At 39.0% G+C, this 14,336-nt stretch overlaps 1 protein-coding gene across 2 annotated transcripts in view; it reads left to right on the forward strand.

The window, feature by feature from the left end:
• Pka-C3 (Protein kinase, cAMP-dependent, catalytic subunit 3) overlaps nucleotides 1-14,336 on the forward strand; it is a 145,572-nt gene that overhangs the window by 39,315 nt on the left and 91,921 nt on the right. The window contains exon 2 of one of the 2 annotated variants that reach the window (XM_087349187.1): nucleotides 3,450-3,586. The exons of the other annotated variant lie outside the window; for it this stretch is intronic. The gene's annotated coding sequence lies outside the window, so the exon portion shown is untranslated. The remainder of the gene's footprint in view (nucleotides 1-3,449; nucleotides 3,587-14,336) is intronic. 2 annotated transcript variants of the gene reach the window in all.

Raw genomic sequence — 14,336 nt, forward strand, 5'->3', positions numbered from 1 at the left:
TAATCTATGTGAATTTAAATACACTATTTCATGGTTTGTTTCTGTGAGATACTGTATTTGCAATTACAGGTGGCATTATGGAAACGTGGTGTGGGTTTCTTAACACCAACGAGCTGCTGTGTCCTAGAGCCAGTTTAGGAGTTTGGCATACACAAAACTCCCACAGCTGCTGGAAATCGAAATGCAGTGTCCACGTTCACAGCCACTTTACTGGCTAAGAAAAACTTTGCTGTACACCGTATGTGTTTTAGCTGTACCCTACTTAAGTTGGCGTTGAAACGTTAAGAGCTCTGTCCTGTGATCGCCCTTGAATGTGACAGAATAGCTGTACTACTCTGTGTTTAGAAACGAGTTATTTAAGGTCTCGAACACACCGTAGCAACCCCGCCCAGTCTGGAGAAGTCTGCGGGCAACACAAAAAGTTAAAAAAAACACCAGTTGCAGTAATGGGCCTATTTCTGCTCAGATGAGTGAAAATAAGTAATGGTATCTTACGCAGTTTTAGTAAATTAGCAGTTACTTCTGATAAAAGGACGTGTTAATAAATAATAATAGTATGTGTGTGCAATTTCGAATGGTTTCTAAGTAGGATAGTGACATCACTTTGACCGTCTTAAACGTATATAGTCTGCTCATATCCCACCAATCGTAAACTTTTACTTTAATCTTATACCACTTAGGATATCGTGAGAAGAAAACCAAAGACAAAAGTATTGCTTCGCACATATCAGGACATTTTCATAATGGTTGTTCATTTGTAAACGTAATTCACCCGTTAATACAAATTCTTATGTAATCTGTATTATAATGATTTGTACCTATCAATCATTTCTTATTTTTACCTCACATATTACCAGCTTGAAGGCCGGTTCTTGTAGATCTGTCTTTATGTATCATCGTACGTCAAACTAAACTTATACATGATGATAAGGCACTAGCTACAGTGTACTATTCGCTTTGTTCTCCTCATGCTAATCTACAACGGATCATTTTGAGCTGTCTCTTTGTTAGTTATTGCTCTGAGCGTGACGCAGTGCAGTTATTCCGTCCAGAGAGGTAGACAATCGTGCGTTAAGAGGCATTTGTAATGTAGAATGTCAACTTGCCATGTGCTCTGAGGTGGACATTAAGCAAGCCGGAGTTCTGCATAGAATGGCAGCTTTATGTCTGTCTACAATCAGAGGAAGGGTTTGGAATTACGTGAATCTGTGTTTTGTCTGTGCTTCGGACCCTGCGTTTTGACAATAGCAGTTCCCGTCATTTAGTCCCGCTCTATGAACATAAGAAATTTAAGTTTAACGCGATGTTAAGGAATCTCTTCTTCAGATACCATGGAGATTAAAGGAATTAAGGTCGGAGTCTACAAATTAGCACTTATCTGACCGGTAAGTACTATATAATTTACAGATACCTGATATTTATCAGGATAAATAATTTTCAGTTTGTAATATCTGGTTTTGTTCAATGTCGGCTATTGGCGTAGGAAATATAAATCTTACTTTAAATATTTTTTCTCTTAAATATTTTTCAGTACTGAAAACAATGCGAATTTTAAGTGCCGTGATTTGGCCCGGGTACAGCATCCAGTATCTGACAGCGATTTTAGACTAAATTTTGTAAGATAAACGTTACCAGAATGGGCTTTCGCAAGAAATCGATTTCAGGACACGAAATTTTTAAGCCCTCACACAAGCTCAAATTGTTTGTGGGAATGAAAGGGTATGATTGTTCCAGAGAAATATTCCCTTCGGGTCAAATAACGTGGGTGGTTGTGGTCACTCTTCATGAGTCATGTTTGTGTCCCGTTGCGTTGCCAAATTTCATGTTGTTAGCTGGAAAAAAATGACTGCCGAAACAAAATCAACAATCCACTCGATCATCAGTTTTATAATTTCGACATAAAATTGGCCGATTTGTTACAGCCTGATTCTTGAAATGTTACTTAGCTCTACCTTTGTCTGTATTTATTTATATGTGACTGTGTGTTTATCATCGTTTCTTTTCTTTAGTTCATTTTTACGAAACCTAAAGAAATGAAGCCGTAAATAAGTCAAGAAGGTTACAAATTAACATAGCGACTTACGTCTGTTTATTTCTGCTGGTCTGAGTTCCCACTTCTTGAGAGTTGTGAATGTAACCTTAATGGTTTTGCATCGTCTGTAATATTTAAAATAGAAACAGTTTACGTACAACGTCTTCAGATATGAGTTTTCTTTAGTTACTTCTTCCTTATTATATTCTCCAGCCCTATATACAGCTATACTGTTGTTCCCAGGTATCCAATAAAGAAAATACAAAAAGTAGGCAAGTACGAAGAAGTATATATTTATTCATATTGTAGCAGCCAGTGTTCGTCAGTCTTGTCTGTGTTCCGTTTGTGCGATGTGGAAAAAGTTCTGTCGTTGGCGTATGTGGTAGCAAGAAAGGCAAACCAGGCTATGGGGGCGCCCGTGGCGGGGTTTGAAGTTGGAAGGAGTCTGAAATAAGGCGGAAGTTTTGTGTTGGTGCCTTTGGCAATAATCTGGTTTCAGTCGCCGAGAAGATTTCACATTTAATATACTTATAACATTTTGTAAATTTTGTATTTTCAGTGCGATTTGCAAAGATAATTTTGCAGTAAATTCATCACAAAATAAGACTCGTTCCCGTCAACTTTGACTGGTTATACGGTAGGCTAGTATACAGGGCTATTCAAAAAGATTGTCGGGGTTTTAAAAAATCACTACACTTAGTACAATTGAGGTAGGAATACCAATCTTGTTTTATTGTGTAGCAAAACTCTCAAAGTTCTTTTTACATGCATTATAAATGCTCAATATGTGCGCCTTCTGTCAATCTGCAGACATCTACACGATAGTCCATTTCTTCCCACACACGCCCCAGCGTGTCAGCGGTGATGTTTAGAATGGCGGCTCTGATACGTACCTTCAGATCCAGGATAGTCGCAGGTAGAGGGAGGACAAAGACTTGATCCTTCCCAAATTTCGTGTGGAAGTGCCGCTGGACAATGGTAACGGACCGACTTTGATGATATTCGAGAGTACAAAAAACCTTCTTCTTACCGTTAGCCGCCATATTGCAAAATCTGACACCTGGCGGCCAAACGCGAAACTACTGGATGGTGGGCGGTACAGAACAAAACTTTGAGAGTTTCTCTATCCACCAGTGTAATGATAATAGTCGTATGTTTAATGCATTGCCCCACAAAAATCCTCAAAACCCCGACAATCTTTTAGAATAGCCCTGTATATGCAGAAAATTTTAGGCGCTGACACGCGAATTCTAGTCATAGCGGCTTGGCGCTCGGGGTTTGTGCGGGTCTCTCTTAGACAGAAGTATAAATATAAATTACAGAACAGTAGGCCTATATAAATTAAAATAATATAGGTATTGCGTGATTGGCATTGAAGTATTGTGGTTTTACGAAAGTTGGCAATCGTGATTCACAGACGTGCAGAGCCCTTCATAGCGACACGCACTTCAGCCAGGCAACAGTACTTGAACATCAACAGACAAGACACATCACGACACGACACGACACGACACGACACGACACGACGAAGAGGGGTCGAGACTCAGTACACTTGTAAGTGTAACAGTGAAATGAAGTATAAAATAGGATAAAAAGTAAACTAGAATAGGAAGTAAATAATAAATAAGTTCACGGAAGTTTAATTAGAACTGCAGAAGAAAAATTAGTGAATTTTAATTAGAACGCTCGAAAAATAAAAAAAATCGTCTGGATCTACTCATAAATATTTATACAGGTTTTATATTACCACATTTATATGTACTTATTCACCAATTTATTTATTGTTAGTACGTACGTGTAAGGAAATTAACGAGTATTATGAAGGAGATGCTATTTGTACAGTTAATGAACAATTGTAATTAGAATTTTTAAATACTGGGAACTTCTAGGTAAAATGTAAGACTTGAGGTTCTCACAGCGGTGAGTATGAAGATTTCCGTCTTCTGGGTTGTTGCGCTGTGTAGTCTGGTCGATGTTAACCAACGTTTCAGATGTCATACTGCCTCCGTCATCAGGGCGATCATCCTGATGATGGAGGCAGCAAGGATCTCTGAAATGTCGGTAAACTTCTACCAGACTACAAGGCGTAACAACCCAGACGACAACCGTCTTCAGACTGACTGCCGTAAAAACCTCAAATCCTACAAAGACATTCTTTCAGACGCACATAGATACGTTGAATGGGAATCGTGCCCGTTTAGATTTTGCCCTTCGAAATTATAAAATTACGTTTCGAATGCTGAATTCTGCTTTCATCGTCAGATATAAAGGGAAGGATGGCAGACAGGGGCCCAACAAATAGGTTTGTTTTCTGTTCTCTTTCCTTTTTGCCTGATGACGAAAGCAGAATCCAGCATTCGAGACGTAGGTTTATAATTTATACGATGAACAAGGTCCATAAAAGCAACTTAACGCAATCAAATGATAGGAGTTATATGGCTCCTTCTGCGAAAATCTTAAAGATGTCTTCAGCGACAAGTGTCCATCACTATCCTGTTTCAGAATGCGTGGAGCTTTACATATACGCCCGTCTACGCTTTGATATCAAGTTACTTAGGCACTGGGCCGGTCTTCACAGTTTTTCATCCCCTCGATGCAGTCAAAACCAGTCTTTTCCATATTTCAAATTAAAAACATCTAAGACTGGAACTTCATTGTAGGCCTACAAAACAAAGCCTTGCTTGAAGTCTCCCCCCCCCCCCCCCCCCCCGCAGTTAGCTCTTAATCTTGATCTGATTCAGTCCAATCCACACCTTTGTTTCCCCAAGTTTCAATTTAGTAGTATCTTCCTATATTCGGCAAGTTTTTTTGTGTGTGTTCCGAACAGAATATTGTATGCATTTACCATTATCCCAGTCGCGCTACATTTCTGACCAATCTTATTCTCCTTATTTAATCTCACTACAATAATATAATTTCCGTTGTTGCAGTCCGGTTAGTCAGTGAACGCACTAAAAATTTATCCACTCACTAAAGGCCCCAGACTTTCAGCACGAAAGTCTCGTACATTGGTGATGATCACATGTTACCGGTGCATATCCCGGGCCTTGTGAAACTTCATCCGGCCACGTTCGGCGCTGAAAGCGGTTGCCCTCGGCGTCCATGCACTACTGGACGCGATGCTCGAAATTGGCAAATACACGCTGTCACATGTAAAATTACTTGTCGCGAATAACCACACTGTTGAAACGCCTCATAAATTACAGAAGTTGTACTGAAGTGAAATTTTATAGGGGAAATTCACAACGGCAACATTTGTATCCAGGAATAATTACTAACTTAAATGATTATTATTTTAAGGTGCTTTTGATCTGTCCACAAGCATTTAACGGTTTGAAGTCCTGGAAGGGAAATAAGTTAATTTGGGCTCTGTAGTGCTCGTAATGTTTATAAAATCTGGACGAAGCGTTTACGTCTCTTTCTCGACACGCCATATGGGACTGGCAAGAAATTTGTATTGCCCTGTATGTGCACGCACACAAAACGGAACATGAACAACAAAGCCCTTGCAGCGGATGGTCTGCCAAATCATGGTTCAGTAACCCAGTATCTGAGCCATCAGCCAGCCAGCTGTTCTTAGTTCTAGTAACCTTGTTCTCAGTATATAAGCACTAAATATTTACACGTTGTAAAGCTGCCATTTGCTGTTGTCGGTGATTTCGATCTCATTTAACGACATTATCTAGGCTTTCCTTAGTTTTAACAAGCCATAATATAAAACTTTAAGGTTAACATGAATAATTTGCCCAAATCCCGCTCATAGGCCTATAGGGAATGCTGTGCGTGTGTTCAGTAAAAGTTTTTGGTCGAATTTAGACTAACTTTTGTTTTTATCTGTCTATTACCAGTTTCATAAAAGTTGGCGAATATTTTCAAAAACGTATGTATGATGTAAGGTGTGATTAATTAAGATCTACAACTTTCATTTGAAAAAAAATTTCGTGTGATGTATATTTAATAAAGTAAAGAAACATAATTACAGGAAATGCAAAATATAAAATTACAGATATGGAAAATACATATAGGCCTATTATGGATTAGATACACATTTGCACTGTTTTTATGTTTTCAGGTGCAGTTGAATAGTGGGTACCTCTTGTTTTTATGGCTTGCTTTTATCTTAGCTATAGGGTTCATACATTCAAATCTTGACTGTTCGGCTGAATGTTTTGTGTGATTCCCACTTCTTCATTATCGTTTTCGATTCTGTGGAAGGTGGCCGGCTATTCTGACACTGACTGACAGATGTTTTCCTCAGTCCCCCCAGGCAGCTTCTGGAATTGTTCTTGAAAGCCGATCACAACCACGTCCGTTCCAGTTCATCTTTCATTATAAATCTTTAGTTTAACGCTGTCTTATGTGGTTCAAAAACCATCGTTACATAAACATAATAAAACCACTGCCAGTTTTACATTTTCCGGGTAATACAGTTCACGGATAGTGGGTGTGCCACTTGATCAACTGTCGGATATCTTCAGATTATTGTTTGTTGAATAATTCTATCGTTATTTAATAACTTGTTTACAGTTATAGGAATGGGAAGATGATTTTGAACCACGATTTGAAAACAGGCGCTAATGGCCCATTTGAAATCAGTGTTCCAAAATTGGTCTAGAGAAATTGGGCAGTCGACGGAAAAGCTTGGAAGATAATCGGTAGCCTAACCCACAATCAGACCGCGTCCGTCCCAAATACAGAAGTCACAGCCTTGTGCTCAGTTTCTTGCTTGCTGTAAGTCTGATTTTGGTAAACACCATTCCGAGGTGTCCTTGAGAAGTAAATGTGAAATAATCTGTCTTTCCATCCATCCATGTAGTAAACATCTTATTCTAAGCAGTGAATTATCAAAGTAGCTGGGTCGATTTTCCTTGTATAGGTGGGGTTACATCACTCCTAGAGAATAGACTTATAAAAAAAGTAGTCTTCCATGAACTTTAACACAGAAGCTTCCGTCGCTGTACTTTATTCGTGAGGCAGAATATTGTCTGTGTTAACTCGTAGTCATGAGTGAATAATAGTGCTCGTGGCAACATATTGTTCGTGAAAACACAAATTCTTGCTCTGTCATAGATGCACAAAAGAGGAGATTCATACTTTGTATTCTTCACCACATATGGTGATAAAACCAACGAAAATTATTCATAGTTCGCATGGGGAGATAAAAATTTTATTTGGAAAACTTCGTAGATGGGTTGATGTCACATATGATATAAGCTTGTATATCAATATGTTAAATTAGTATTGAAACGGAATATGTAAATAATTTGTAAATATCAAAATTAGAGTAAGATTCAATGAAAACAGAATTCAGTCCGTTCTAAAAAATCAAATTAAATTATACTCGCATGCTCAGAACAAGCTATAACCACTGTAAGATTGTAAAAGAAAGCTGGAACGTTTTAATATGTTCAGCGCTTATGATACCTGATGTACTACGTATAAGCCTTTCAGGTGGATGACTCTGTAATTGCTTCTTGTTCGTGCAATTGCCTTGCTGGCTACAATATTATGTAGACCAGGGTGTTCCAACGTTTCTCTCAAGGGCCAGGAATTGTTTTCATGTTTGACCCAACGCCCAAGAAATCTATCCTGGGACTATTTTTTAAATAATAACCAATTGTCTTTGTTTAACATTACTTGTTTAGAAATGAAAAATTACAAAACACGTGGACAAATTATTATAGTTACATAAAGATGTACGTAAATTGTTTTTACAACTTTACTAGCGAATAAAACCTTTATGAAAAACATAGAAACACTATGGGCGTCAAATACGAGAGAAACTCTCAGCATTTGTTCTGAACATTGTACACATCCCACACGGGCACCATTTCTCACACATACAATGTCAAAACGATGGTATGTGAATGTGTGGACTGGATATATATGACTCAGTTTACGGTCCATTGGCTGGCTTTTGCGAACACGGTAATGAACCTTCAAGTTCCATAGAAGGCGGGTCATTTCTTGACTTTGAGCTGCTCGAGACGACTCAAATTCCTACTACATGAAGGTAGTTAATTGAGAACGTGTGGTATGCTATGAATAGAACCATCCGGTGTCAGCTGGTGCACGTTGGGTGGGTTTTATTCTTTATTTTTGTATAGATTAGACCAGTGGTATTCAACCTTTTTTGTTCGCGTACCCCCACATATAATTTATCTTCAACTTTGTGCCCCCAAAGTTGTTGGTGTATAATTCAAGTTATACTTAGTATATAATCTACATCTAAAATAAATTAAATAAATTATATTACTGATTATTCAGCGTTTATTATAAAATAATATATTTTTTAAAATTTCACGTACCCCCTAAGATGTCTTCGAGTACCCCCGGGGGTACGCGTACCCCAGGTTGAATACCACTGGATTAGACTCTTAAAAACGAAAATGCTTCTCTCTGCTGTACTTTATACAAAACAAATATTATACCTTCTAGTGAACAAAAACGCACCCCCTCCCCATTGTCTTGTCATTTATAGTTTGATATTCTTCAACTGTGGAGGAAATTAAATATTATCGAGCTCTGGTACAGATGTACTCGTGAGTTTTCAAGCAAATGTCTTGTTTGTCTCGTACTTACTCGTCCATTGTCTATTTTTACATTAGTTAAGAAGAAACCAAAGTGACGCTGAAGAGGTTAGCACTTATACTTTTTGTTCAGGATACGAATCTTGGCCCGGAGACCTCATTTCTGGTGGCCTTCCTCACTTCCTGTAGTTAAATGCTTCTACTGTCGTCCTTACAGTAGTCCGCGACCACTTTCTTCCGATGTCTTACACATAATTTGTAACTATCCTATCATCATTGCTTTGTAAAGTACCTGTAACTGATTATTGTTAAATTGACAGGATAATGCAAATGCAAAGGTACAGTAACAAACCCCAGATTGTATTCTTGTAACGAGCTATGCAGACTCTACTGGAACAGATTCGACGACGGCTAGACGATCCGAAAAAGAACTTTTCCAAAGAGGCAAAAGAAGACGAAACATGAAGTCGACCACTTGGCTCCAGCAAATTCCGAGGCTTTATATGCAGACCCTATACTCTCAACGGTGAGATGTTTTTATCTTATCATACTTTTGTTCTCTGTGTTGTACAATTACAATTTAAATACAAGGATCCCCCCCCCCCAAAAAAAAAACATTATACAAATATAATTGTAAAATTTACACGTGAACTTGAGTCAAAAGTGACAGTGTTGCTAAATCACAGGCGATGTGAAGTGTAGAATAAAGTAGCAATCATGTATCTGTTGTGATTTTTGGGCTTTTTCGCCTTTACCTTGGAACCGGTGAATTTGCGTAGGCCTTTTAAGACTTTTGACATTTCTTCTCAGCGCTTTTGGTTTCTTCCATGTTCCATCCCGTGAAACCACACGAGAACTTCCTCGTGTCGCACATCGGTCCACCCGTGATTCTAGGTCAGGGGTGGAAAGTGCGAACGCTTCCGCGGGCGACTGCAGAGAAAGTACGTCGTGTGTGAGCAACCGGTTTACTGTAGGCTTAACTCATCTCCCATGGGAGATGCCCGTAGAACCGGTTAAACCAAGTAAAGTTTTTCGTATTTACCCTCAGTATCTAGCAGAAAATGCTGTGCAAGAAAGGCAATCCTTAAAAATGCCCACAACCTCCTCATTTATCCTGCAGCAATTTAATCTGCAATATACACAGTAGGATTTGGGGTTTTCTCTGCGGTGAATCGGAAGATGGCTGTCTTCTGGGTTGTTGTACCATGTACTCTGGTAGAAATTTACCGACGTTTTAGAGGTCCTTGCTGCTTCCATCATCAGGGTTCTGTGCCGTGTAGTCAGAAGTTTACCGACGTTTCAGAGGCAGCAAGCACCTCTGAAACGTCGGTAAATTTCTACCAGACTACACGGCTCATCAACCTAGTACACAGCCATCTTCAGTATACAGGGTGGTTCTAAATAACAGATAGTAAATATACGGATCGAGGTCTAGTTCTGAAATGAAGCTAAGACGTCCTTGTAATATGGTCGTAACCGTTCTATTAGATAGATACTGCGTCGCGTGCCGGAACAAGGAATTATTCTCACAGTTTTCAGTTATGCATTCAAAGTAACGGAGAGCACTTCCAGCAACTGTAAACATTTTGAAAACATTAAGGTTGTGTTAGCGAGAATGGAAGGCATTTGGAAATCAAATAAGACAGTAGCTTTGCATTTTCAGAGTGTATTTATCAGGTTTCAACATAAAAGCGTCTTAATGTTTACAGAAGTTATTAAAACGCCCACCGTTAGTTTGCATAACTGATTCCTGTGACGCCAAGAATTACCGCAATGTTGATATATGTTGCTGACAAAGCGTTTATGACCACGTGTGTAGAGAAGCTATTTGGTTTGAAGTTATGAGTACAACATGCGCATTAAATTCATTTAATGTAATTAAGAATCACTGTATAATTTTAATAGTGCATACAAGTCAAATAAATAAATTAAATAATGTGCCATTTTGTTATTTTGTTTATCATATTTAGCCATACTGAGAGCCGTACCTGGCCCATGAGCTATAGTTTACCGGTCCCTGTTTTAGTGATGTTTTTCAATAGGTGAAATACACCGTATTTGTGGACAAACACAAAGTACGAATGTCGAAGTTATTTTCAGTGTTGAATGGTGGTAGTTCTTTTATGGAAAAACCACTATATAAAACATCGTTCTTCAATGTCTTGTTGTATTGTGCCACTTTGCTTGTTGTCCATAGCCCATCCCCCTGGTATAGTATAGGCCTAACCAGAAGGTTTTTACGTTACTGCAGGAGCAAGCCAGTGCCGGAAAATTCCAACTTTAAAATTATTTCGTAAGCCGCGTACTTTACTGAATGAAAATCGTATTTGCTTTATTAGTGGCACGCGGAAGTAATACAAACTCCACACTAGGTTTATTAGATTATCACAAAGAGCGACTTTGAGATACAGGCAACGTAATGTGAAAATTAGTCTATTCAAGCTGCGTAGTTGACATAAATAATAGTAGTCTAACTCAATTTGGAGACATCGTGTCGAGGCCAGGTGGGTAGCATTCCTGCTTCGTATTTGGGAGGCCCCAGATTCATATCAGGGCCCAGAAACAGGCTATTCTGATTGAGGTTATTATTTCGATGGGGTGCGACTGTCTCTGTGAAATTGGGCTGCTAACGGGCCCATTGTTCATCCCCCACGGCACGGGGTACGGCCGTGCTAAAGGTCAGGCTTCTCGCCGCGTAAGTCCGGTTTTGGGATTTGCGGTGTGCTAGGTGGCACTAGGACAGGTTTCTTGCGAGTTCTTCAGTTTTCCCCTCACTGGATCTTTAAACCGCTGCACCGTATTCATTAATGTGTTATCACACACAACCTAGGTGGCCTACAAGTAAAGCACCACTCCGCCAAAACCTGGTTGCCGACCATAACAATTCCGGCAACGCCATTTAGGATCAGGGTAGTGCTGAATTAGAACATTTGGGCGTTTTATAAAGAGGTCTTTGTTCGACTTCTCTCAGTGGGCCTACTAAGTATGCCAGTGGGATGTGTTTAGCTGTTCTTAAAACGCGAATTATATTTTGATGGAACTGAGAAAAATTGACAGGATGTCTGTAAGAGGAAGTTTATAATTTTAAGTCCATGTACTAATAGGGAAAATGAATTAAATGAGACAACATTAAAAATAACTTGAAAATTATGCTTTCCTTCAGATGTTTCAACTTGCATGTGATGCCAGGAGCTATAAATCAATAATTACACACTTTAGTTGTCAATTTCTGTTCATAATGTTAATTACTACAGACTTTGCTATGTTAAATCTGACCGGTCCCTAGAGTTTGTCTCCAGTTTTGTAATTTTGAAAAAGTGGAAAATATTTCGTATATAGTTTCGGAATTTTTAAAATGTATCTTTATACAGATTTGCACATGGCTACAACGGTAGGTTGGTCATTGCCATAAAAGCGAAATCAAAATGATCTAGATTTCCCTCGACCATAATGTACTTTGCAAAATTCAGTTCTGCATCAAATTCAAGGACCCTACATTAAGTGTCACTATTGGCACTCCCACCTCAGAAGCTCACACGACTGTAATGTTATTGTTGATATCTGGAAATAAAAAGGTACATATAGTGTGGGGAAACCTGTAGTGGCTCCATGTTCATACATATTTATGGAAAACATTATACATGTGTGGTTCAAAGGTTATTCGGGTGTGAGTAGGGAGAGAGACAAGAACGGACGGCTAATCTACATGTATATGGCAGTAACTAGGAAAGAAGGTTGGAGCGTACAGATAAATCAGACAAGATACAAGGCTTTACCTCACTTTTCTCTGCTCGACTTACACATAAAATCTCTGAATGCTCAAGGCTCACGGAGCGTCAATGAGATGAGTGTGAACCCCAACCATGCATGCACCTGTATCCTTTTGTAATGGAAATCCTGTTTGGCTCAGTTTTCTGTGTGCTCAGGAGACAGGAATATGGAATGTCGGATGCATTTGCAGTCACAAAAATAGAATAGAATATAACAGAACAGAAAATATTTTAAAATTGTACCTTCAACTTATATTGTCACCATGTTTTTAAATGTTCTCGGTGACACAGCTCTGTTGTAAAATGACCTGCATGCCAATGGTGACAGAATCCTCAAAATGGGTAAGCAGAACAACTACAGCGTGTGTTGTCAGCTTCTGTCATCATCTGCTGTTTCTTTTCCTTCGTTATTTTGGCGTAAATGTTGCTGTAGCATCACAAGCTGCTATTTTGGCTGAACTCGTCTTTTTTGCTACTGCTACATAAAACTTGTATTTCGTCAAGGGAAGTTTAAAAGTATAAATATCTTATTTGACCTTGAAAATACACGTGATCGTGGAATGTGTTACAGTTTAGGTTTGAAGAGAGACATTAAAATCAACACGGCACAATTATTTTTTATTTTGTGGAAGATATTTACGTATCCTTACATTTTAACGAGTGAAAAAGAATGTGCACAGAGACTGAACAGTATGCTACAATATTTTTCACTCATTCTTATCTGCCACGCATTTATCCCTTACTTTTTTTTACCAATTCTCACCCACTCACTCCCCCAAAATTCGCCCATCTGTTAACTCACTCGAATATTGTACTCGTTAATTCATGCGCCCAGTACTTTTCATTCACTGAGTGACTAGGTATATGTTCGCCTACTCTTGCACTTATCATCCTCAGCAACCATATCGCAAGATCTCGATCGAACGATTAGTATAGTACTCGTGCTTCGTATTTAAGAAGTACAAGATTGGAATCTTTGGCACTGAAGTCGGCCATCCTGACAGGTTTGTCTTGGCTTCCCTCACTTCTCGTCAACACAAATGCAGGGATAGTAGCTTAAAATAATTCACCTCTTCGTTTCGGTTTATTCAACGGCTTTGCCATTAGATCAGATTTTGTCCCCCATAATTTTCAGTTCGTAATTCATAAATCATTCTTCCGTTCGAAGTTGACATTCGAGTGACGCATTGATTAATCAGTCAGTAAAATTTTTGAGCCTGGGATCTGATGTCTGGTTTGTATCTTCCTCAGTTTCACAAGTGTAGTTTTGTCTGCGGCAAACACACACGGACATTTTTATACCCTGTTGTTTCCTAGGCTGTATGCTTAAGGTCTCCAATAGCCGTTCTTCATTTACTCACCCAGTGGATACCATTTACACCACATGGAAGTTCATCTGACTGGTAGATCTTGCAAATGGCTGTTAAAGTATGTACAGCTATGTTGTATATCGTATTTACTAGACATATGTACTGAAAGAAACGCGGAAGTAAAGTTGTACCGCAACTAACTTCACAGGACAGTTCTGGAAGAAGCTAGTAATTACTCGGTCGAGATATTTCCAGCTTTTTATGAAACCCTGAAGTTCATCATCGTGTCTGTGCACGCCAGATTGATCCAGCTCACATGCATACATCCTTAACATATATTTTATTATTATCCATTTTATGAGTTGGTTCAGATGGTCCAGGCGTGGCATATTAATTACTTTGTGCTCTCAGCGGCTAGATTTGCATTTGTGGCGTGTATCCATACAGGCTACGCACGTTAAACCCCTGAACGGCCCCGAATACAGACGTATAGGTGCATTAGGCCTGCATTTCAAAGGTACTGCTAAAAATAAGACATTGTATTAAAACTGAAGCAAGGATAATTAATCAGTTTTGTCTTGTTTCAAATTCAAGTCTGCGCCAGTCTGAACGGCACGCAGGTTCCATGCGCTACTATTCTGCAGGGTTAATTTAGTAATTTCCCAAAGGGGTTCTCGCAACGTCTCTTGGTGTG

The sequence above is a fragment of the Zootermopsis nevadensis genome, unplaced genomic scaffold (assembly GCF_977971745.1).
Source record: "Zootermopsis nevadensis isolate Lab colony 2312 unplaced genomic scaffold, Znev_1.0 Znev_ptg000002l, whole genome shotgun sequence".
NCBI classification, from domain to species: Eukaryota; Metazoa; Arthropoda; class Insecta; order Blattodea; family Termopsidae; genus Zootermopsis; species Zootermopsis nevadensis.